The sequence below is a fragment of the Corella eumyota genome, chromosome 6, assembly GCF_963082875.1.
Source record: "Corella eumyota chromosome 6, kaCorEumy4.1, whole genome shotgun sequence".
NCBI lineage: Eukaryota > Metazoa > Chordata > Ascidiacea > Phlebobranchia > Corellidae > Corella > Corella eumyota.
In genome coordinates this window covers 11,333,446-11,357,595 of record NC_137495.1, presented here as the reverse complement: position 1 = coordinate 11,357,595, position 24,150 = coordinate 11,333,446, and the positions used below count along the sequence as shown (strand labels likewise).

The window sequence follows — 24,150 nt, the reverse complement described above, 5'->3', positions numbered from 1 at the left end:
TAGGGAACCAATAAAGAGGGAAAGTTGAAAGATATCGTAACAAGCCTAACAAAATTTGCACCAACGAAAAGCACGACTTTAAAAATAAATAGCAACATAAATTTTACGATAGCACATGCAATATAACAAGTAAAATATCATTAATATGTAGCCTACCTTAAGATAGAAAAAATTACTACCAGTTAAAACAATGCAACTTTACTACATTAGAGTTTTTGTTTTAAAGATAAAGTCTACCAATTAATATATTGTATTCAAATGTTATCGTAATACCAATCAAAAAAAATTATTACAAAACTGTGAATAATAATTAAGTCTACTGTGGACATAATAAAGCATCTTAGTTAATAGCTTTGCGTGACACGGTTCCTTAATTTACGTTTTGTTATTTTAGGCGTATCATCCTCTGGTTAATATATAATAAAAACATTATTTTTTTCAATTTAATAATCTTTAATGTCGTAATAATTGAAAACATTTGTTAGATATCGCTAAAATCCTCTTGCAACAATTCGTATATTTGGCTTGAATTTGTTTATTTTTTTTAAACTAAAAATCAAATTTACACAAAATTAAGTTTAAAGGTAAATTGTTAAAATATTATTCTCGTTTTTATTCGTAAAGCAATGTAAATTTTTTTTTTAATTAGGACCTTTTAAAATTATGCTTAAACAAAATAACGTAATATTGTCAAAGTTTTTATGTGTTATAAACAGAATCCCAAACGCAATTTTATAATTTTCAAGCACTAAATTTCAACAAAATTAAAAATAGGTTAAAGTAATTATTTAACATAGGTTATTTCGCAATAGCGTTTTTATAACAGACTTTTAGGAGCCAGAATAAAATAGGTGTGAATTGAACAAACTATTTTTTTTAAAACCTGTCATCTTTTATTTTTGTAATTTTTTGTTTTCTTAGCACTTTTTCACCTTTTATTTTTTCTAAGCCTTTTTTGTCAGTATGGTAACTTTGCAATTAAAAAAACAAAATTTGCAGATTTAAAAATAAAAATCTTGCATTTTTAAAACTTGAATTAAAATAGTTAAAAGGTTGAAAAATTTGCTCCGTATCCTGGGGAATTGTAATTATTGTTAAGAGACTAAGAAAATAGCAGAATGAAAAATAAGCCTGATGATACACAAGTTTTTCTGGCTGACGTTTCAGCAATTAATTTCACATGGACTTTATACATCTACACACTATTTGGTATCGTAAAAATAAATATTTTTACTTTTTAATTACAAAACTTAGCACTAATCCTTAACCCTGGTAGAGTGAGCCCATTCTCCAACTTGCTCCAAAGCGGTTAAGACTACCACCCTTTTTGCTTTGAAACCAGTATTGCCTGTTTAAAAAAAGAATTTACAAATAAAAAAAAAGTAATAAATAAAAAAATACATGACCAGATTACATGTTATACATCTTTTTGTTTTATGTTAATAGCATTTATTAACCCCTTTGGTGCCATAACATATAGGAAAAAAACAAGTATTGTTTTAGCCAACCGCCTTAAAACTTTTAGAACGACTATAAAAATGTTGCTCTACCGAAAATACAGGTTGCCCTAACCGTAAAAACTTTTTTTTTATTGACTACAAATATATTCTGGCCCAACTACAAAATAACTTTGGCAAGACTCTAAATCTCGTTAATATGATTCGTCAATATTTTTATTCTTACTAATCCGAATTTTGAAATCGAATAACATTTGATTTTGTGTATATAAATCTCTAAAATTTTAGTATGTTGTTTATTATCATATCGTGTTCTATTCCTCCTATTTTGATAGTTTAAATATTACTAATTAATAGGTGTTTATTTATTAAAATTTAGGAATCGTTATTAGGTTTTCAAATTTTGGTCCGGTATATATTATAATATTAATAAGTCAAAAATGGATTAAAAATTTAATTTTTGTTTGTTTAATATATTTAAATTCTTGTTTGTTTATTAAAAATTAAAGTTTGATATAAAGCAATTAAAATTAAGTAATATGTATTTAAAATACCTATTTAAAGTAATTAAAATACCTATTTAAAAATAATTTTTGTTTGTTTATTATATTTAAATTCTTGTTTATTTATTAAAAATCAAAAATTAATTTTAGGCATTTAAAACTTGTGTATTGTTATATGTAATGTATATTCTGATATCAACAACTTAAAACTAGGTTAAAAAATTAATTTTTGTTTGTTAAGTATATTTAATTACTTTTGTTGATTAAAAAATTAAATATTGATATTTTAAAATAATTTTGTTCTAAAATTTTCTTAATCCAAAAATTTACACGTTTTTAGTCTAATCATTAATTACGTAATATTAGATTTATTTATTCAGTAAGCATTCATAGTTAAATAATGTTCATGCATAATTTTATTTATTATTAAAGATTAATATTAAAAATTATCAAATGATTTCGAACCATATTTTATTTATTAAATAAATCTAGTTATTATGGTTCGAAATCTTAGATTTCGAAAATATTGTTATTGTCAGTGTATTTATTATGGTTCGAAATCTTAGTTTTCGAAACATATTGTTATTATTATTATTAATCTTTTCCAGTGTCTTATAAGCTGTAATTTTTAAGTTAAAATAACTTTTGTTTGTGAACATTTACAGTTATGATATTTTAGTATGTTGTTTATTATGAGATTGTGTTTTCATTCTCCTATTTACAACATATATTTATCACTACTTACTAATTAGTAGGTGTTTATTTATTAAAATTTAAAGATTGTTATTTGTTTTTTTATTTTTGGTCTTTTGTATATCATGATATTGGTAAATTAAAAACGAATTTAAATTTAAATTTTTTTTTACTAATTAATAGGTGTTTGTTTATTACAATTTAAAGGTTGTTATCAATTTTTTAAATCTTGGTCAATTGTATATCATAATATTACTAACTCAAAAATAAATTATAATTTTTATTGCTAATTACTTATTAATAGGTGTTTGTTTATTAAAATTTAAAGGTTGTTGTTAATTTTTTAAATCTTGGTCAATTGTATATCATGATAGCAATAACACAAAAATAGATTAAAATTTTAATTTTTGTTTGTTTATTATATTTAAATTATTGTTTATTTATTTGAAATTAAAATTTGACATCAAGTATTCAAAATTTAACATAATGTATTTTATAATATAAGTAGTTAAAAAACATATTTAAAAAAAGATTTTTGTTTATTTATAAATGCTTGTTTATTTAATAAAAATCAAAAATCAATTTTAGGCATAAAAATTTAGTCTAATGTATATCCTAATATTACCAACTTAAAACCGAGTTAAAATAATAATTTTTGTTTGTATAATATATATAAATGCTTTTTTGTTTATTAAAAATCAAAGATATGAAATATTCTTAGTTATTGTTTATGCATATCCTTTTTTACCTATAAAAAATTATGTTAAAAATATTCAAATAATTTCGAACCATATTTTATTTATCAAATAAATCTAGTTGTTTTTATTCTTTCTAGTCAGAATTTTAAAAGATGATAACTTTTGTTTTTTAAAACTAAAAGTTCTAAATTTTCAGTATGGGGCAATTCTTCGGTAACGGAATTACAATTACTGTGGTTTACGAACTTATAATTTTTTTTTTTAATATAATTGAAATCATTTTTTAAGTTAAAACAACCCATATATTGCCATTCTAAATTTTTATAAGCATAGAAGTCCAGTTCGAACTTCTATGCTTCTTAAAAATTGAAAAATGTTTGGTAACGGAATTACGCCAATAAATTAGATATAAAAAGTTGGGTAATACTTAATCCCAATTCGTCTGAATTTTATAAAAATTAACTTAAATTAAACATGTGTAAATAATTGTCCTTATTGAAAGCAACAAAAAGATACCATATTTTTTTAGTTGGGGTTTAAAAAATATTTATTTATTGACAAATTAACTTTAAAAAACTTGGTAACGGAATTACACTTTAAGTAACAAAAAGACACTGTCTAATTTTGGCATGTAACTTTAGTCTTAAATTTACTCAATTTCAGATAAAATTAAAAAAAATAATTTTAGGTACTGTTAAAATAAGAAACAAACCTAACTAAAAATTTTTTTAAAAAATCTTGGTAACGGAATTACAAAACTGAAAACTACTAGGTTTTTTTTTAAATAAACTCTTAAACAGAAATAAACAAACCAAATTTTAAAATTCCTAACTACCATTTTAACAAAAACTACAAACATAACTCCAAAAATTAAATTAACAAACAAACATAACATGTTTAAAATTCTAAATCGCTAAACTCTAAATTAGTAATAAAATTGATGTCGCAGAAACAATTTGTTACACCTAAATAAAATGAATAATTATGCAAAAACAATAAGTCTAGTGGGTAAAATAGCTTATAATATTGTTTGAATATGCCAAATATCAGTTAAAAATCAACTTGTTAACTATGAATATTTTTATTTAATTTTATTTAGTAATATATGTACCCATAATACTAATTTATAAATTTCAAAACTACCTTCTCACAAAATTAAAAAGAATGAATATTATATTACAATGCCATTTCATTTTTTTACTTATAAAAATAATTATATTATTTTAAATCACTTAAACCAGGCAGAATAAGCATTTCTACAAAATCTCTGATGTTGTAATTCCGTTACCATTATTGTAGATAAAATTGACAAGGAACATTAAAGTTTAGTTTTTATTTATAGTACTTAACAACTAAAATCAGAGAATTAAAAATATTAAAAGTTGTATTTAATTAAATTTCAAGTTATAAAACTTTTTATGTAAATTCGGTAACGGAATTACCTATATTCTTACAAGTTAAAAACTTAAAAATTGCTGATTTTTAAATTGTAATATAGAATTTGTTGTTTAACTTATGTTAAGCATATGTTTAAACCTCTTGTACTAACACATTACAAATCTGTTGTAATCTGTTTTGTAACTTTTATATTAACTTAAAATTATTGCTTAAAATAGCCATAAAAGTGCAAAAAAATTTGTACTTTTAAATTTAAAAAAAAAATCATTTATAAAAAATTATTTGCCTAAATTTTTTTAAATTTAAACTTTAAATATCAAAACCAAAGAAACAGGTAAGTTAATTAAACAAATAATTTAAGTTAATTTTTTTTTAAAAACACTTTCCCAATGAGAATTGCCCTATGTTTGTTATTATCCCAACGAATCGCAAACCTTCTATTTACGACATTTAAATATCAATAATTACTATCAAATAGGTGTTTGTTTATTAAAATTTAAAGAATGTTATTAATTTATTAAATCTTCGTCAATTGTATATTATGATATTACTAACTCAAAATGAATTAAAATTTTATTTTTTAGCACTAATTACTAATTAATAGGTGTTTGTTTATAAAAATTTAAAGGTTGTTGTTATATTTTTAAATCTTGGTCAATTGTATATCATGATATGAGTAACTTAAAAATGAAATAAAATTTTAATTTTTTTCACTAATTACTAATTAATAGGTGTTTGTTATTCAAATTTAAAGATTGTTATTAATAATACGAAAATAAATTAAAAAAATAATTCTTGTTTGTTTGTTATATTTAAATGTTGGTTTGTTCATCAAAAATTAAAGTTCAATATTAAGCATCAAAAATTTGGTATGATGTATTTTATAATATAGGTAGTTAAAAAACATATTTGAAAAATAATTTTTGTTTTTTTATCATATTTAAATGCTTGTTCATTTAATAAAAATCAATTTTAGAAATTTAAAATTTACTACAATTTATATCCTAAAATTACCAACTTAAAACTTGGTTAAAATAATAGTTTTTGTTTGTATACAATATATAAATGCTTGTTTGTTTATTAAAAATCAAGTATGTGATATTCTTAGTTAATGTTTAAGCATATCTTTTTTTATTTATAAAAATTTATGTTAAAAATAATTAAATAATTTCGAATCATATTTTATTTAACAAATAAATCTAGTTATTATGGTGGTTCGAAATCTTAGATTTCGAAACATATTGTTATTGTCAGCGTATTTATTATTTTTTTTATTCTTATAAGTCCCAATTTTGAAAGAACATAACTTTTGTTGCTTAGAGTTTAAAAGTCTGAAATTTCAGTATGTTGTATAATATCATAACGTGTTTCAGGCCTCCTATTTACAAAATTTAATAATCACTAATTAAAGGGTGTTTGTTTATTAAAATTTAAAGGTTGTTATTTATTTTTAAAATCTTGTTCAATTGTATATCATGATATCAGTAACTCAAAAATGAATTAAAATTTCAAATTTTATCACTAATTAATAAGTGTTTGTTTTTTTCAAATTTAAAGATTGATATTAGGTTTTAAAATCTTGATCAATTGTATATCATGATATTAGTAATTTAAAAATAAATTAAAATTTCAATTTTTATCACTAATTACTAATTAAAAGGTGTTTCAAGGTTGTTAAAAAAATTTCAAATCTTGGTCAATTGTATATCATGATGTTAGTAAATTTTTGTCAATCGCAAACTATAATACTAACTAGATAAAAACATTTAAAAAAAGTAATTCTTGTTTATATATTAAATTTAAATGCTTGTATAATGATTAAAATTTAAAGATCAATATCAAGCTTTCAAATTCTCATTAATCTTTTATTATAAAATCAATTAGAAAAAAGCGTGAAAAAATCCTAATTTAATTGTTTATTATATTGAATTTCTTGTTTATTGAATAAAAATTAAACATTAATGTTCAGCTTTTAAATTTTGGGTATTTTTAGATATGAATGTTAAAAAGATATAAACGTATTAAAATTTTATTTAAAAAAAAAATAATAATATAAAAAGTTTGAAATAATAGATTTCGAAAATTTAAAAATTCATAAAGCTTTAATTTGAACTTGAAGCGAGTATTTGAAGTTATCGACAGAATGCCCGTTATTGCGACAAGATAAATACCACAGTTTATAGCTTTTTTTTGTGATAACACGCATTTTATTAATTAAATTGCTAAACCTAGTTTATTAATAAAATGTTTTTGACCTATACTTAAACAAATAAATTGGTTCTAATGTGTTCGTTATTCAGTTTAGATATTCACAACAACTCGAAACAAAATCCATGTCCAGCCCTGGGATATTGTTTTTCAAGTTAATTTAACATGCAGCGTCTCATAAAATTGTTATCCTGTTGGTTCTGCCCTATTTTTTCTTTGTTTAATTATTTTTAATCTCTATTAATTTTTTTAAAAATGCGGGCCTGGGCCAGATTTTCATTGTTCTGCGCTTCAACTTCCAATGTGGCGTCTTATAAAATTTTTATCGCGTTAGTTACGCTCTGGTTTTTCATTTTTTAATTACCGTTGTCTTTTGTTAATTTTGTCAAGTCGCGGAGCTAGACTGGATTTTAATTGTTTTGCGCTCCAATTTCCCGTGCGTCGTTTTAATAATTTCTTATCCATATATAAATTCTTTTTCACGCTCTATTTTGTATTTAATCAGTCGAATCTATTGTTTAGGTCTAAAAGAAAAAAATCCCATAAATTTTTTTCTTAATTATTTTTTTTCTTATTTATTTAGTTTCCTATATCAATACTAAGTTACTTTAAATAACAATGTTATAACGTTTGCAATTTATTTAAGTGAGAATATTTATTTAGTTATATGCTAGTTTACTATAGTGCTTCTTCTAATGGCGTCTTTTTTATAAGTTTATTATTTACTAACAAAGCAACTTTAAAAAGTCAATTGCGTTTAAAAAAAATTTACAGCTGTTTGTTATATATAAAGAATACTAAATTTAATTTATTTTAATTTATGTTTTAGCACAGTTTTATTTCAAATATATTATTATTATTATTATTAACTATTATTACAATGCCAAAGCGAAAAACTCACAATTAAATTATGATTGATCAAAAACGAAAAAGGAGAGCTTTAAAAGCAGCTAGGGAAGCTAGTTCAGAAGAAGCTTTCATTAGGGCTAAAAGCAAAAAGAAATATTATGAAGACAACAAGTCGTTTTATTTACAAAGAGATCGTGAAAAATACTTAGCCAATCCACAATACTTTAAAAACAATGCCAAGAAAAATTATGAAGAAAGTCCCGAGAAAAAGAAACAGACGAGCCGTGATGCATATTTGAAAAACCCGCAGTACACCATCAGCAAAATAAAATTACGTTATAACAGAAATACCGAAGATATCAAGAAGATGATTAAGGAAATGTACAAAACGAATCCGGAGTACACAAAGAAGATGACCCAGGAAAAGTATAAAACGAATCCCGCCTACACAAAACAAAAGACCAGTTTAAAGTACAAAAAAATTCCTTTATACACGATCAAAAAAGTTTCAGAATATAACAAGTTAAGACCGAATGAACCCAAAAAAAGAAGAAAAAAGACAATACGAAAAGGTTAAATTCGAGCAAAACAAGAACATCGATGCTGCAATTGATTTGTTTTGCATTAAAACAATAAAGATGTGTGAATATCCATGTAATATTTGTCATCGTGTGTTCTGAAGGGATTCCGTGGTTCAACTTGATGTTATAAGACACCAAGCCAACGCCTATAGGAATATGATGGCTGCAAATATATATGTTCAACGTGCAAGCGGCATCTTCTAAAGGATTCCATTCCTCCTCAAGCTTATGTCAACAATTTTGCTTTACCTACATCAGATTTACCAGCGTTAAATGACTTGGAAAGACATCTAATATCTCCAGTCATTCCTTTCATGAAAGTGATTTCGTTGCCGAAAGGAATGATGAAAAGTGTTCATAGACACTGTCAGTTTCTTCTTAACTGCTTAAAAGCAACTTAATAAATTTTAAATTGACTTTCAATAATTTTTTACGGAAATAGTAATTGATAAAGCATAATTATTGGAATGGAATCCCAAGGTTGAACAAGAAAAGTTAAATGAAGACGAAGCTTCAGGTATAAGATTTGAAGTAACTTAGGTGTAAAATATTTTGCTTGTAAATTTTATTTGCAATTTTAACTTGACCTAATAAATTTTTTAGGTACTTTAAAGTTTATAGATAGTAAAACATAAAATGATCTGTCAAGCTAGTTAAAGCTACATTTTTAATTGTTATTTCTTTACATATTATCTTATTTATAGTGTTTAAATTCAAATTACAGATGAGGAGCAAGTAGGTATGAAAGTGAGCAACAGTGGGGACGGGGGTAAAATCATCGTTGAAATTCTTTTTAAAGATGGTGAGTTAAGTATTGCTTCAAGTAATGGTGGAGAGGTAAGTATTACTTCTTCAAGTATTGGTGGAGAGGTAAGTATTAGTATAACTAATTGTCAAGTGGTAAATATTGCTTAAACTAATTGTCAAGTGGTAAGTATTGTTTCAACTGATCGTCAGGGGGTGAGTATTGCTTCAACTGATGGCATAGGGATAAGTAATGTCACTTTTGAAGGTGACCAGGTAAGTCATGAAGTAGGTATGAATGATAAATTAGAAACAGATTTTACCTAATCTACTGCTCCTCTTTATATTTGTTTTCAGCCTACAGATTTTGCCAAGCATGTTAGTGATGCCATTCATGATAATGTGCTGTGTCTGGCTTCAGCTGAGAATAACACTTTACTCATGGCTATCCAAAACGAAGCTTTGGCTTTTTCATCAATTTTCTGTGATGGAGCAAACACTTTTGAAGAGGAGCGACCTCAGAAAATTGGGATTGGTGCCTATTGTAACCGTCAGCTTTTTTCTTATTACAATATTTTTTCTAGTGACCCCACTTATATTTTTTTTTTTTTTTGTATCTGTTACATTAATTTTACGGTTATTTTAAATATTTATACAATTTTAATATAATTTTATATACAAAAAATCATAAATAAAAAAAATTAGTAATTTTTTTTTAATGTTTTAAAAAATGTTTTTTATTATATTCGAAAAGGTGACCGCCGCTGGAAGGAGATTGTTCAGAGCATTTGCATGCAATTAAATGTGGAGTACAAGGAAGACTTTAGTTGGCCTGAGTACTGTCAGTTGATTGCAAGCAACCCTGTGATGGCTGCGAGGATGTTTGATCGACGAACAAAATGCTTCTTTCATGATTTGTTGATGAACAAATCAAATCCAGTGGGAGAAGTTGTTGATTATTTTTACAGGGTAGAGTTTCAGGCTAGAGGTTGGCCACACATTCATGCTTTGCTGTAGATCAAGGATGCTCCTGTGTTTAAAACGTGATAATCCAGAAACCATCAGTGCGTTCATTGATCAACATATAACTTGTGAGATTCCTGATCCAGAGGTCGATCCTAAGCTTTATGAGATGGTCACTTCTACAGACTCATAGCAAGAGACACAGTCAATCCTATAAAGTATTACTTATCATTTTGGAAGCTATCAATATTTTTTCTGCATCTGAAGTTTTTAAGTTTGCTTGTATATCCCAAGATGAATTTGAAGATGCTGTTAATACTTTAGGTACACGAAACCAAGTTGTTTTAAAACGCATTTCGAAAGAAATGTGGATAAGTCCCTACAACCCAAATTTACTTCGGGCATGGAATGCAAATATGGACATCCAATATGTTTTAGATCCATACAGGTATTATAATAAACACAGTTTTTTAATTTTTTTAAGTGCTATAAAGTGAAATTTGGTCTTAACAATATTCGTTGTAGAAATCATAATTAATTTAAATTTTACAGTTGTGTTATGTACATTCTATCCTATATCACTAAAGAAGAGAGGAAGGTTGGTATGTTCATTAAACAAGCACAGAAGGGGGCGCGTGAAGGAAATTTCGATACGATGAAAGAACTAAAGTCACTTTCTAATGCTTATCTTAGTCATCAGGAAGTGTCTGTGATAGAAGCGATCTATCGTGTTGGGGGTTTACCATTGAAATCGTGTACTAGAGATGTTGTTTTTATACCTGTAGATGCTGACAGTTCCAGGTTAGTTCAGGCCTATAAAAAAAAATATATATTATTGTTATTTATAGGTTATTAAAGTAAATGGGCTTTGGGTTTAAACTTTACTTTTATTTTTTAAGAATTTCTTTACCATTGTCGGTGTTACAATTGCAAGCGGAAGATGGCGTGGAAAATATGTGGATGACGAGTTTAATGGATCGTTATCTTAAACGACCTGATTTGCAATAATTCCAGAGTCTCTGTTTGGCAGAATTTTGTTGTAAGTATAACGTAATCTATGATGATTTAAAAGATTGAGCAGATGATGGAGATGGATCAGAGTATTCTGTGTTTTTATTAAAAAATGACATGGATCGTATTAAGAAAAGGTAAGTTACATGTTATTTTATAATGCAATATGTTATAACTATTCTAGTTAAAAATTATATAAAATAATTATGTTCGTATGTTTTTAAAATTATCTTTTGTCTACTTTAAAAGTAAGAATATTAATTATTCTTTTATCGTTTGTTTATTTATATATTTAGAATGGGACGGTCTGCAGTGATTAAACACTGTAAGCTCAATAAAGAATGAGATGGAGATCTATATTTTGAAAGAATCTTGCGATTGTACTTTCCTCATCGTCATTCAGACGAACTCATGCCTGATGGTTATAGCAAAATTTTCACAACTGATTTTGTTTTGAATGTGAAGGATGTCGTAATTAACAACATGGCGGACTTCACAAGCCACACTGAAGAAGCATTGGAAACTGCGGCAGAATCGATGAATCCAGAAAATTTGGAAGAATCAGATCGACTGGAATTGAAGGGTCCTAAAAAATCTGCTGTTGTTGATAGTGAAGAAGAAGAGTTGCCGGCTGAACTGGCTGTTGTGAAAAATCTCCCAATTTTCCAAATGTGTGAGTGCTAAACCATTAATAGCATATGTTGAAGGTATGAATATGATACAGATTTTAAACAAAAATCAACATGCTATATTTAACTATGTGCGTCTTTGGTGTTTGAAAAAATTGCACAAAGATTCTCATAATCCTTTAAAACTTTTTCTGACGGGTGGTGCTGAAACTGGAAAAAGCCATATTATTCACTGTTTATATTTTGAAATGCAACGTGTTTTTCAACGAGCAGTTGACATTCCAGATAATACTCCTGTATTATTAGTAGCTCCAACAGGTGTTTCTGCTTTTGCCATAGGGAGTCAAACTATTCACCATGCTTTTCGCATCAGTCCAGGAATGAGGCTAAATCATATGAATAGCCTTACTGAAGAAACTGCAAAAACACCTCGATTACAATATCAAAATCCCAAACTTTAAATTATCGATGAAATTTCAATGGTCAGCAAGGAAATGTTAGGTGTTATAAGTGAACGTCTCAATCAAATTCTCCGACCAAATTTAAAAAATTTTTCTTTTAGAAATGTTGGTGTGATTGCAGTAGGTGACTTTCATCAGCTTTCTCTGTCAAAGCTCGTGCTCTGTACAATATTGATCCTAGCTCCCTCCTTCCTGAACACTGGCTTCATTTCAAAGTTCACCATCTTGATGAAATTGTTAGGCAGAAAGGTGACCAACAGTTTGCGACAATGCCTAGACTTCGAGTCAAATTTAATACAATCATTAATAAATTGGATGATGAGTTTTTTTAACAAGGATTCTAATTTTTTAAACAAGGATTCTAATTTTGGTAATAATAACTTGCACATTTTTGGCACTAATCGTGAAGTTAATATGCACAATTCTAAAATTATTGAAAAACTGGACAATCTGTACAATTTGAAAGCTGTAGACATTTAAAAAAATCTAAGCGGAAAAACTTCTATTGAACCTGATAATTTTAATTATCCTGCTGCAGCTTATCAAAAAACTATAATTTTTAATAAGGTTATTCAAGTTGCCGTGGGATGTCGATCCTGGTGAACATAGACGTAACTGATGGTATCTGCAACGGTTGTATTGGAACTGTTAAGTGCATTATTGAGGGTGAAAAGAAATATGGCCATCCCCAATACATCGGAATCACATTTGATTCCCCCAAGGTTGGGAAAAATCGAAGATTAAAACAACCATACTACAAAGAAGTTGGTGAAGATTGTCTTTTGATCGAACCAAAAACGCAATAGTGGACATGGCTAAAATTAATCGTGCAGGTAATTTTATTAGTTTAGTTTAATTTTTGTATGTCAATAAATTTAAAGTCAATTTTTCGTGTTAATCTACTTCTCTATTTTAATTAATTTATGTTTTTAGGACAAATTTATGTAGCATTGAGTCGATGTCAACAGTTAGAAGGATTGCATCTTAAAAATTATAATTCGAACTTCATTCATACTAAACATTCAATTATTCAAGCTCTGGAAAAAATACCCAAAATTCTACCGCATCAAATATTCCCGATTCAAGATCTTAAACAACAGAATTCCCACTTAGTAATAACTTCAGTTAATGCACAATCTTTATCTCTGCATATTGATGATTTCAAATCCTACCATGAACTTTTAAAATCAGATGTAATTTGTGTTAGTGAAACATGGTGTAAAGAGATTCAACTACGAGGTACTTTAACTTTGATTAGTTATCTATATATTTACTTGTTTATTTTGAACTAAAAACCTCTTGTTATCGTTTATTAACTCAATTTACATTATTTTTAGGTTTCAAATTGAGAGTCATTCCCTTTTGCGATTCGATAGAAACAAAGGATCGCGAGGTGGTGGCATAATAATTTACATAAAGAACAACTTAAATCATCAATTTCTTAAACAATATTCTGACTCTTATAATAACCAAATTGTGTGTGTCAAGTAAAAGTTTGTGTTATATGTGCAGTGTACAGACCCCCAAATTCAACCACTACCAACTTTTTTAAAATCCAAAATACTTATGGCACTGTAATTATATTAGGTGATTTTAATGAAGATTTATTAAAGTAATCATAAAATGTTGTAACATTGACTGTAAATTACAATTTTCTTTTAAAAAAATTTTAGTATTGAATATATATTTATTATTATATAATAATTTATATCGCCTTATGCAACAATAAAAATTGTGAATATATTCCAGGTAAATTACTAACCAAAAATAAGTTTAAAATTTTATATTTTACATAAATTTGTGTCTTATTTATAATAATTTTTTTTTCTACAGCTGCTGCAAATCAATTTTCTATGGAACAAACCAGTAATAAGACTCTATAAATCAGCAACTCCATTTATTCAGGTTAGATCTAGTAAAACAAACATAAAACTTTAAGTTAATTCATAACTTTCTGGACAATACTGTTATTCGTGGCAAAGCTCGGGTTGTTGATTTTATGGCAAGTAGAGTCTCTGGTGATTTGGTTGATTCTATAAAAAGAATTGGTTTCAACGAAACAACATCTATCAACAATTCTCAACGTGAATATTCATGTGGATACGTCGGCATCGGAGCGAGTTGGCCAATCTATCAGGCTGTAATGAACAACAAAGATTGGCTTAACTGCTCTGTTTCAAATGTGAATGAATCGACGATTATTCAATACAATAACATTATCAACAAACTACCATTTTACACTGCACACTTTTTACTTCCACTTTTAAACAACACAATTCAAAGACGTATCAAAAATCGTTTGAATCAGACTTTCAAACTTCTGTGAAACTTCAAGCTCTGACAAGCAAAGGTGTTCACTGCATAGGCAAGCCCTAGCTTCCAAAACATTGCCTGATTCAATTTAAAAAGTTTTAGAACAGATGATACAAATCGTTAATAAAATTGGCAAATAAGAAACGAAAAATCCAACTGCAGAATTGTTTAATGTTTGAGAAATTGGATATGCTTCTTGATATCAGAGGAATAAACTTCCCGTGCAAATGACAATGACATTTTGATACATTTGTCAAAACTTGAAAGCGAATTTGAGATACATTTTCCTGAAATTACAAATGATGAACTTGAATTTGTAAGAAATCATTTTACATTTGCTGTTGAAAAGCTTTCAGGTGAATGCCAAGACGAATTCTTAGAGCTATTTAATGATTCTTCAGCAAGGCAAACTTACAACGAAAAACTTCTTACACAGTTCTGGATTAAAATGAAAGACTCTTAGTCGAAGACAACAGAAAAATCTGTTCGGATTCTTATTTCATATTTGTCTACATATCTGTGCGAGTCGGGTTTCTCTACTCTGCTGCAAATAAAGACCAAGCAAAGAAAGAGACTTGATGTTGAAGATGTACTGCGTTGTTCTCTATCACAATCTGTTCCTCGCACTCAGCAACTTTCCGATAATAAACAAAAACAAACTTCGCATTGAGTTAAAAATGAGATTTCGTTAAATCAGTGATATTTTAAATGTAGCTTAAATTATACAGGGGAGGAATAAAAATTTCTGAAAAGAGCAAAAGAAGAATGTGTCAAAAAAGGTTGGGAACCACTGGTTTAATGTGTTAGTTAGAATGTTAATCTCTCGAGTTATAGTGTATTTTTAGTTTATTAAAACCAATCCTTTGGTAAATATAAAATTAATTGACTTGTTTTTCGTAACAATTTAATAAACTAAAATAATGGATATAACTATAAAGCCAGCCCGACCTTCGGGGAAAATCTAATTGTGTATCACATACCGTTTATGAGTACATCGAGGATAGCGAAACATATGAAGAAGCTATTGAAGTGCTTCAACGGCTCTATGTAAAGACCCCAAACGTTTTGAAAATTTAAAATACAATGTTGGCGTATGGAACACGCCTCATTTAGTCATTTCTATGAAAAAAGTTATTGTTTTATCAGCATTAATTAAGAATCACTTCAGCTAATTTAATTTTTTGTTTATTTAAAGTAATTTTAAATTCTTATAAATTTTGCTATATAACATGAATATGTTTTTTGTTTTATTAAAAAAGGAAGGGTTCGGCAATGCGTTTTTTTGGGCTGTGGTCGTTCATTTAAAAATGTTTCGTATCACATAAAAAATATCATAATACTGAAACCGAATATGCGCAACAAATGCTACACAATAAAAATCAATTGAAAATTTTAAGAAAATGGATATTATACAAAAAGTTTTCCGGACGAAAATGCCCTAAATGTGGTATATTTGTCCTTGGTTTGAAATTCATTTTAAAAATATTCATAAAGTTTCAGGACCGGAATTGGGCCAAATTTAAAAAAGCTACTAACACAAATTTACAAATTACATACAACAAAATTCTACAAAACTACAGTGAACAAATAATAATAACTGGTTTCGAAAAAACAAATAAAAAGAACACAATCTGCAATAAAAACTATATTGAAAATCATGGCAAACATGAATCAAATCGATAATTTTACATAAATTTGCAAGAATATGAGATACAAAAATCTGGAAAGGATACTACGAGGTATGCTTACATGGCCATATTTTTTAATTTTATAAAATTTGTAACACGACAAAAGAATTCATTGGAAAAGAAAACTGGAAAAAGTCTATCAGGGAATGGCTTGTAAGGCAAAACTTATTAAAACAACATAAAAAAAAACTGATACAGGAGGGATTTTGGTATTAGTTCTAGACCACAAAGACAAATAAAACAACTCCTGTTGTTTTTTTCTGTAGCACTATAAAATGACATGGAAGTTGTTTCCTCACATTAATGGGGCAAGGTTAATATAATAAGCAACTATCAGACAAGTTTTTTCCCTTCATTCGCCTGGTCAAAAACCTTTATCGGATAAATTTATTCAAAATTGTACAATTCTGGTCGAATCAAAAATGTAATGGCCCGAAGGTTTGATTTAAATTATTTAATTTTTTTTTCTGTAACGAGTGCTAATATATTTCAGTTGAGAAATTAGGCTGTAAAAAAAGGTTTGTAGGTATATCCGTAACAAAATGTGGAAATAAAATTTGATTATTAACAAAAGGTTTTTTGGAATTTTGTACAATATTAATTACTATTTTTTACAAAGGTGCAAATAATTTTAATGCTTTTTTAATAAATAAAGTTAATGTAATGAAAATAAGGCAACATACTAATTTTTTTTTAAATGTTAGAAAAATGGTTCGGTCGCAGAGTGTCTTTTCTAATTATGTCGGAATTTTTCCAACTTGGACAAGGATATACCATTATTTTAAAAATTGGTCGCGTAGTTTTTGAGATATCGTAATTTGAAGGTATATAGGGAAATTCCCTACGCTCGCGAGTCACGTGACGCACGATGTCATCGTCGTAAGATCATACGCTGGCAGACAGAGAAATAACCTTATTTTGCCCTTCTCTGAGCCGTTTTTTGTACTTTTTTTAAATTTTTTTGGCAGAAAACAACTTAACACAAGCAAAATTTATCTATATTATGTAAGACAGTTGTTACTTTTTAAATATTTTTAAGTGTATATATATTAGTATTTCTATGATTTTAACTGCAAATCCCGATATCTCAAAAACTACTTGACCAATATGGTATTCTCGTGCAAGTTGTAAAAATTACAACATAATTAAAAAAGAACTTTTTTAACCGAACCATCTCTTTAAATTAAAATAACAATGGCATTGTGACGTTGAATAAAAGGGCAAAAAATTTGTACCTTTTTGCATAGGAAAGGGTGACCCTTGCCTAATTTTTTTTAAATCATTTTACAATTAATAAAACAAAAATAAACAATTGGATTAGGTTAAAGTAGTGATTGGGCTTCGTGAATAATAAAAAAGTGGCAATAAAGAGTAGGAAATGTATGTAATTTTTTTATACGCTATTTGAAGCGGTTTTATTGCATACTGTACAAAATCGTAAAACATACTCGTTGGGTTAATAAGTTTGCTTTGTTCTTTAAAAACACGATTAATAACGATAAAATTGCATCGCAGCGAAACAAAGCCATGTGTATTATAAGACGTCTTATATTTCTAGTTGTTGTTTAATTGTAAAAAAACTTAAAAAATGAGAAGCTGAATAAGTCAAGATGTAGTTTTTAAACAACAAATTTAATTTTCATACACAAAAGGTAAGTATTCTTTTTCTGAAAATAATTTTTAACTAGGGATATTCTCGGATAGAACATAAGAAGCCAATTTTCCAATTCGGTAAGTGATTGGTTTTGTGATAACAAACAAGGAGGTGCCTAGAATAAACATCCTTATATTGCAAAGTCTGAATAGTGGTAGCGTTAATCGGTTTTGCAACGCTTTGCAATAAAACTTGCAAATGCTTACTAGCAAGATTTATTACCGTCAACATTGTCACCAGACCAAGGAGCACAGTTTCAGTCGATACTTTTTAGGATTAAAATTTTCTTGACCTCACTCCCTACAAGAGTCTTTTACAGCGTTTATTTGTTCAAGCAAATGCTCAAAATATCAAAAACATTTTACTTAAAGTGGTAAAGGTTCATGATTTTTACTTTGGGTATAAGATTAGGTATTTTATTGTCAATTATGCTTAAATATTTGCTTGATTAATAAAAAATAAGATAAATATTTTGCTTTTAAATTTAGTTTGATTATATTATACGACATCGATGCGTGTTTGTTTGCTGAAATTTAGTCTAGTTATTATAAAGGTTATATTTTAATTTACTGTGTAAGTTTTTTTTATAAAAAAAAGGTTTAAACGGTTTTGAACCAAATGTCATTTTTTTTTAAATAAATCAAGTTAAAATGAAATTACTGGGTGTGGGGTTCGAACCCACGCGGAAATTCGTCCATTGGAACTTAAGTCCAACGCCTTAACCACTCGGCCAACCCAGTACGTGCGAAAGCCTTGTTAAGATGCTAATAAACATAAATCTTAAGTAAGCTACCAATTGTGATTGGCAGCCTTATGCCTTATTGTCTTTCGAAACTTTGATTTTAAGTCAATTTTTTTTGGTTGGTTTAAACAAGGTGTTTGCGTAGCGAACTTTGTGCGTACTTTGCGTCCTACTATTTCCTCGGGTATTCTAAACTTTTTTGGGGTGGTTCATTTTAAAGTAGGAAATGTCATTTTGTATTGCCTTTAACATGCATTTTATTTAAATAACACGATTAGATACATAAAACTGTTATTATATTGCAAAACCTGTTACAGCAATAAAATAAATTTTAAATGGGCAAGTAATTCTTTTCTTTAATGAAATGCAATAACAGTCTTTAATTTAGTAACCATAATTATTTTTGTAATTGCGACAAAAATTATTTTAAATCACTTTATTAACAAAAGTAAATTAACGTAAAAGTTGCAACAAATATTTGCAGCTGGCCATTTACCCACAACCAGCAATTCGAATTTTTATCACTTTTGCTTATTTATTAAACATATATGTAGTTTTACAGACGTGATCCTACAACTTGAGTTGTAATAAAGAATATCTATCGGCTTACGTTTAAAAAATTAAAAATACGAACAATATGCCTTTTTTCTTTTAACTTTATTAATTGTTAGTCCACAAATAAGATTGGTTTGATTAAAATTCGATAAAAAATGTTAAAATTTAACATTCGTTTGATTAAAATTTGACAATTTGTTCAGCAAAATTTTATAAAATTCTGTTTTTAAAAATTATACAAATAGCATATATACCTTATTCAAATAGGAACAAAGTTGGTTGTTAGAAACGGTCAAAAGAATAACAGCAATTATAACTGTAAAGAAACTACACTTAGCATATTTACACACATTACTGTAAATACCTAGCTTATTGGGACCAAAATCTACACTTAACCAATAAAAATAATTAAAACCCCAAAACCATGAAAAAATTACAATGCCATGGGATGAGCATTTAAATAATTGAATAAAATCACGCTAGCTGCCTCAAGAAGGAAAAGCAAGAGTTGTCGTGACCGATTGGTTAAGGCTATAAAAAAGGAAACTATTCAGCTCTGCAGGCACAAGTTCGAATCCTGCCGAAAACGCATTTTTTTTGCATTTTTTAATTAAAAATTAAATAAATACAATTTTAGAAATTAAAGTTGCCTTGAAAAGTAAACAAAAAAGTTGTCGTGGCCGAGGCCATAGACTTACAATCTTTTAGGCGCTGTCCGCACATATTCGAATCCTGCCGACAACGAATTTTTTTATTTAGTCTTAGTTCAAATTTAAATAATTAATTAAAATCGCGCTAGCTGCTCGGGGAAAAAAACTTATTTTAGACTTGATTTCTTTTAGGCTCTGCCCGCGAAGGTTCGAGTCCAGCCGATAACGCATTTTTATTTCAGTTTTGTTATAAAATTAATTTAAATCACGCTAGCTGCTCTGAGAATCCAACATAACAGTTGTCAGGTTCGAATCCTGCCGACAACGCATTATTTTATTTTAAATACAAATTTAATTAACTAATTAAAATCACGCGAGGTGCTTCTAGAATGGAACATTAGAGTTGTCGTGGCCGATTGGTGGAGCTATAGGTTTGAGTTTTTTGAGGCTCTGCCCGCGCAGGTTCGACTCATGCCGACAACGCTTTATTTTATGTTTTAATACAACTTTAAATAATTTGATTAAATCACGCTGGCTGCTCCGAGAATCCAACAAACGAGTTGGCGTGGCCGAGTCGTTAAGGCAATCGACTTGAAATCTTTTGCGCTTTGCCCGCGAAGGTTCGAATCCTGTCGACAACGGATTTTTTTTTACTAATTTTTTAACTAAAATTACGCTAGCTGCCTTAAAGGGAACAAAGAGTTTATCCACAAAAAATAAGTAACGTTGTTCAGTGGATATCGTTGGACAGTACCTTCATAATAAAACTTTTACTGATCGTGCGGTAAATGATTAGGCGCTAATGGGGATCGACCCCAGGACCTTCTTTTTACTAGACTGGCGCTTTAACACTATGTCATAATGCCTTTAAAGAAAGTCGATGTATCAGTCATGTCGTTACAAACAAATGTATTTAAAATAAAGTAAAGTATTTTAATATTTAAATTCTTGTTGAAAACTCCCAAATTGAACGATCTATGCATCATAACATTAAAACGCACGTCGAAAATAAAAAAACTATTTCTACACCGGAAATCGCCGGACCGTCTGGGTGAAAACCAGAAATCCCAAGCTTGACAAGCATAAACTTTACCACCGATGTTTAATATTGTCCCCAAGATAAGTTTTGTTAAAAATGGAGTGTAGTAAATTTATTGATTAATAACTGCCCTTAGTTGTCGGTTGTTTACAAGAATATAAAATTCTGTCTAATTTCTTTCAAAATTAAACGCTAAATTAAGTAATGTCTAAATCCATGTTTATTGAGTGGCTTCTGTTCAATAGAACGAAATTGCCCTTTGTCTTTAAAACAAACATTTGCCTTTAATAAAAAGCTAAAATGAATCGTTAAAATAATGGTTTAATTCCAGAAAAACGAAGTTAGAGGTTCCATGTGAAAAGAGTTTCAAACAAATTTGCAAAGGAAATATTTTAAATCTAAAGAAAACTATTTTTATCTCTGGGTTGACATTTCGGTTAATACACAAATGCGCCAACCATTGCAACACAACAACAACTGATTCGCGACATTTTTATTAAATTTGCAAAACATTATTATGGTAATAAAAATGAAGCAAGATCAAAATTATAATAATAGAAATGTTTAACAAAATAAAATTGACCCTTGGTGGACTTAAACCTTCAAACTTTCTCCTAACAGCTGAACGCCCTAACCGATTGCGCGACAGAGATGATTATTTCGCCCACTTTGTTTAAATTTGCAAAGCAAAATTAATACAATAAAAATGTAATTATATATTTCGTTCATGAATGGGCCCGAACCTTCAACCTTGCGGTTAAGAGCAAAACGCGCCAATCTATTGCGACACAAATACGACTAATTCGCGACACTTCTGTTAAATTTGCAAAGCAAAATTATAATAATAAAAATGAGAAAAAACTAGTTTCGTTCTTGGGGGGGGGGGGGGGGAGGTCGAACCTCCAACTTTTCGGTTAAAGAGCTAAACGCGCCAATGATTGCGACACAGAAACGACTGATTTGCGACATTTCTATCAAATTTGCAAAGCAAAATTGTAAAAGAAGACGATTATATATTTGACCCTGGGTGGACTCGAACCGCAATCTTTTAAATTAAAAAAAAAATAATGATAAACATTTATCTAATAATTAAATACATAAAATTTGATTTAATAATTTAGTTGATAATCTTAATTAATTTATGTTTATGATTATCTTTATTTATTAATAGAAATTAATTTTAAAAATGATCAAATGATTTTAAATCGTATTTTATTTATCAAATAAATCCAGTTGTAAGTATTTTTGCTTGTTGTAATAATGATTTTCAAATTACTTTGACACAATTATTGCGTTCTTTAAAAAAAAATAATTGTATGGGATATCACCCTTTTTAATATAAATATATTAAAACAGTTTTACAAACGTTAACATGTGCATCACCAGCTTTTTTTTAACATCTTTAAAAAACGGAAATAATTTTATAAATTCAAAATCAGATGATTGATTTAATGGAAGTTAATAGTTAATAGCCAATTGCGCCAACGATTGCAACACAACAACAACTGATTCGCGACATTTTTATGAAATTTGCAAAACATTATTATAGTAATAAAAATGAAGCAAACAAAAAATCGTCACTGGGTGGGCTTGAACCACCAACCTTTCGGTTAACAGCCGAACGCGCTAACCGATTGCGCCACAGAGACGACAATCATTGCTACAGTTGAATTGAATCTAAAGATTAAAATTATAATAATAAAAATGTAACAAAATATATTTGACCTTGGGTGGACTCGAACAACCGACCTTTCGGTTAACAGACGAACTCGCTAACTGATTGCGCCATAGAGACGACATTTTTTGGCACACTTGGTCTAAATTTAGAGATCAAAATTATAATAAAAAAATGTAACAAAATAAATTTGGCCCTTGGTGGACTTAAACCTTCAAACTTTCTCCTAACAGCTGAACGCCCTAACCGATTGCGCGACAGAGACAATTATTTCGCCCACTTTGTTTAAATTTGCAAAGCAAAATTAATACAATTAAAATGTAATTATATATTTCGTTCATAAATGGGCCCGAACCTTCAACCTTGCGGTTAAGAGCAAAACGCGCCAATCTATTGCGACACAAATACGACTAATTCGCGACACTTCTATTAAATTTGCAAAGCAAAATTATAATAATAAAAATGAGAAAAAACTAGTTTCGTTCTTGGGGGGGGGGGGGGGGTCGAACCTCCAACTTTTCGGTTAAAGAGCTAAACGCGCCAATGATTGGGACACAGAAACGACTGATTTGCGACATTTCTATCAAATTTGCAAAGCAAAATTGTAAAAAAGGCGATTATATATTTGACCCTAGGTGGACTCGAACCGCAATCTTTTAAATTAAAAAGAAAATAATAATGATAAACATTTATCTAATAATTAAATACATAAAATTTGATTTAATAATTTAGTTGATAATCATAATTAATTTATGTTTATGATTATCTTTATTTATTAATAGAGATTAATTTCAAAAATGATGAAATTATTTTAAATCGTATTTTATTTATCAAATAAATCTAGTTGTAAGTATTTTTGCTTGTTGTGATGATGAATTTAAAATTACTTTGACACAATTATTGCGTTTTAAAAAAAAAATAATTGTATGGGATATCACCCTTTTCAATATAAATATATTAAAACAGTTTTACAAACGTAAACATGTGCATTACCAGCTTCTTTTAAACATCTTTAAAAGACAAAAATAATTTTATAAATCCAAAATCAGATGATTGATTTAATGGAAGTTAAAGAATCTGTATTTTTCCATTAATCTTAAAGGTTGATAAACTACTTTTTTTGCTAGATGGTGGACTAAATTGCAGAAAAAATCTTAAAGGTCTGTGTTTTTTTCAAAACTCCCTTATATTGCCCACCACTTGCCTGAACATTACCAGACAGGATTGCATAATTAGTAATAACAAATTTTAACTTGTTTAAAAAAACTTTTGAATCGAATCAGTATTTTATTTATTTAGTCACCAAGGCTTCATAGCTTAGTGGTAAAGCGTCTGTCTCGTAAACAGGAGATCCTGGGTTCAATCTCCAGAAACGCCTAATGTTATTTTACTATCATGAAGTTGGTTGTTATTTTTAAAAAAAAATCTTCTGATTACTTTAAAATAATACGTTAAACTTTAAACACCACGAAGATTTGTAAACCTATCATGACGTTTATGTTAAATTAGGCTATTGTTTATCTTCCGACTGTAATTAACAGCTTATGCAAATTCTAACTCGCGAATATAAAAAAAGTCGACTAAATTTTATTATTTTTTTTGATATTTTGTGCAATGTTTTTGCACAAGTAGCAAATTT

The 24,150-nt window shown here is 28.0% G+C and overlaps 2 non-coding genes across 2 annotated transcripts; both read right to left on the bottom strand.

Moving 5' to 3' along the window:
- Nucleotides 1–18,507: 18,507 nt before the first annotated feature.
- Trnal-uaa (transfer RNA leucine (anticodon UAA)) lies at nucleotides 18,508–18,590 on the bottom strand. The gene has a single exon. It is a non-coding gene; the product is annotated as a tRNA-Leu (tRNA).
- A 3,821-nt stretch (nucleotides 18,591–22,411) lies between these two features.
- Nucleotides 22,412–22,485, bottom strand: Trnan-guu (transfer RNA asparagine (anticodon GUU)). The gene has a single exon. It is a non-coding gene; the product is annotated as a tRNA-Asn (tRNA).
- Nucleotides 22,486–24,150: the final 1,665 nt, after the last annotated feature.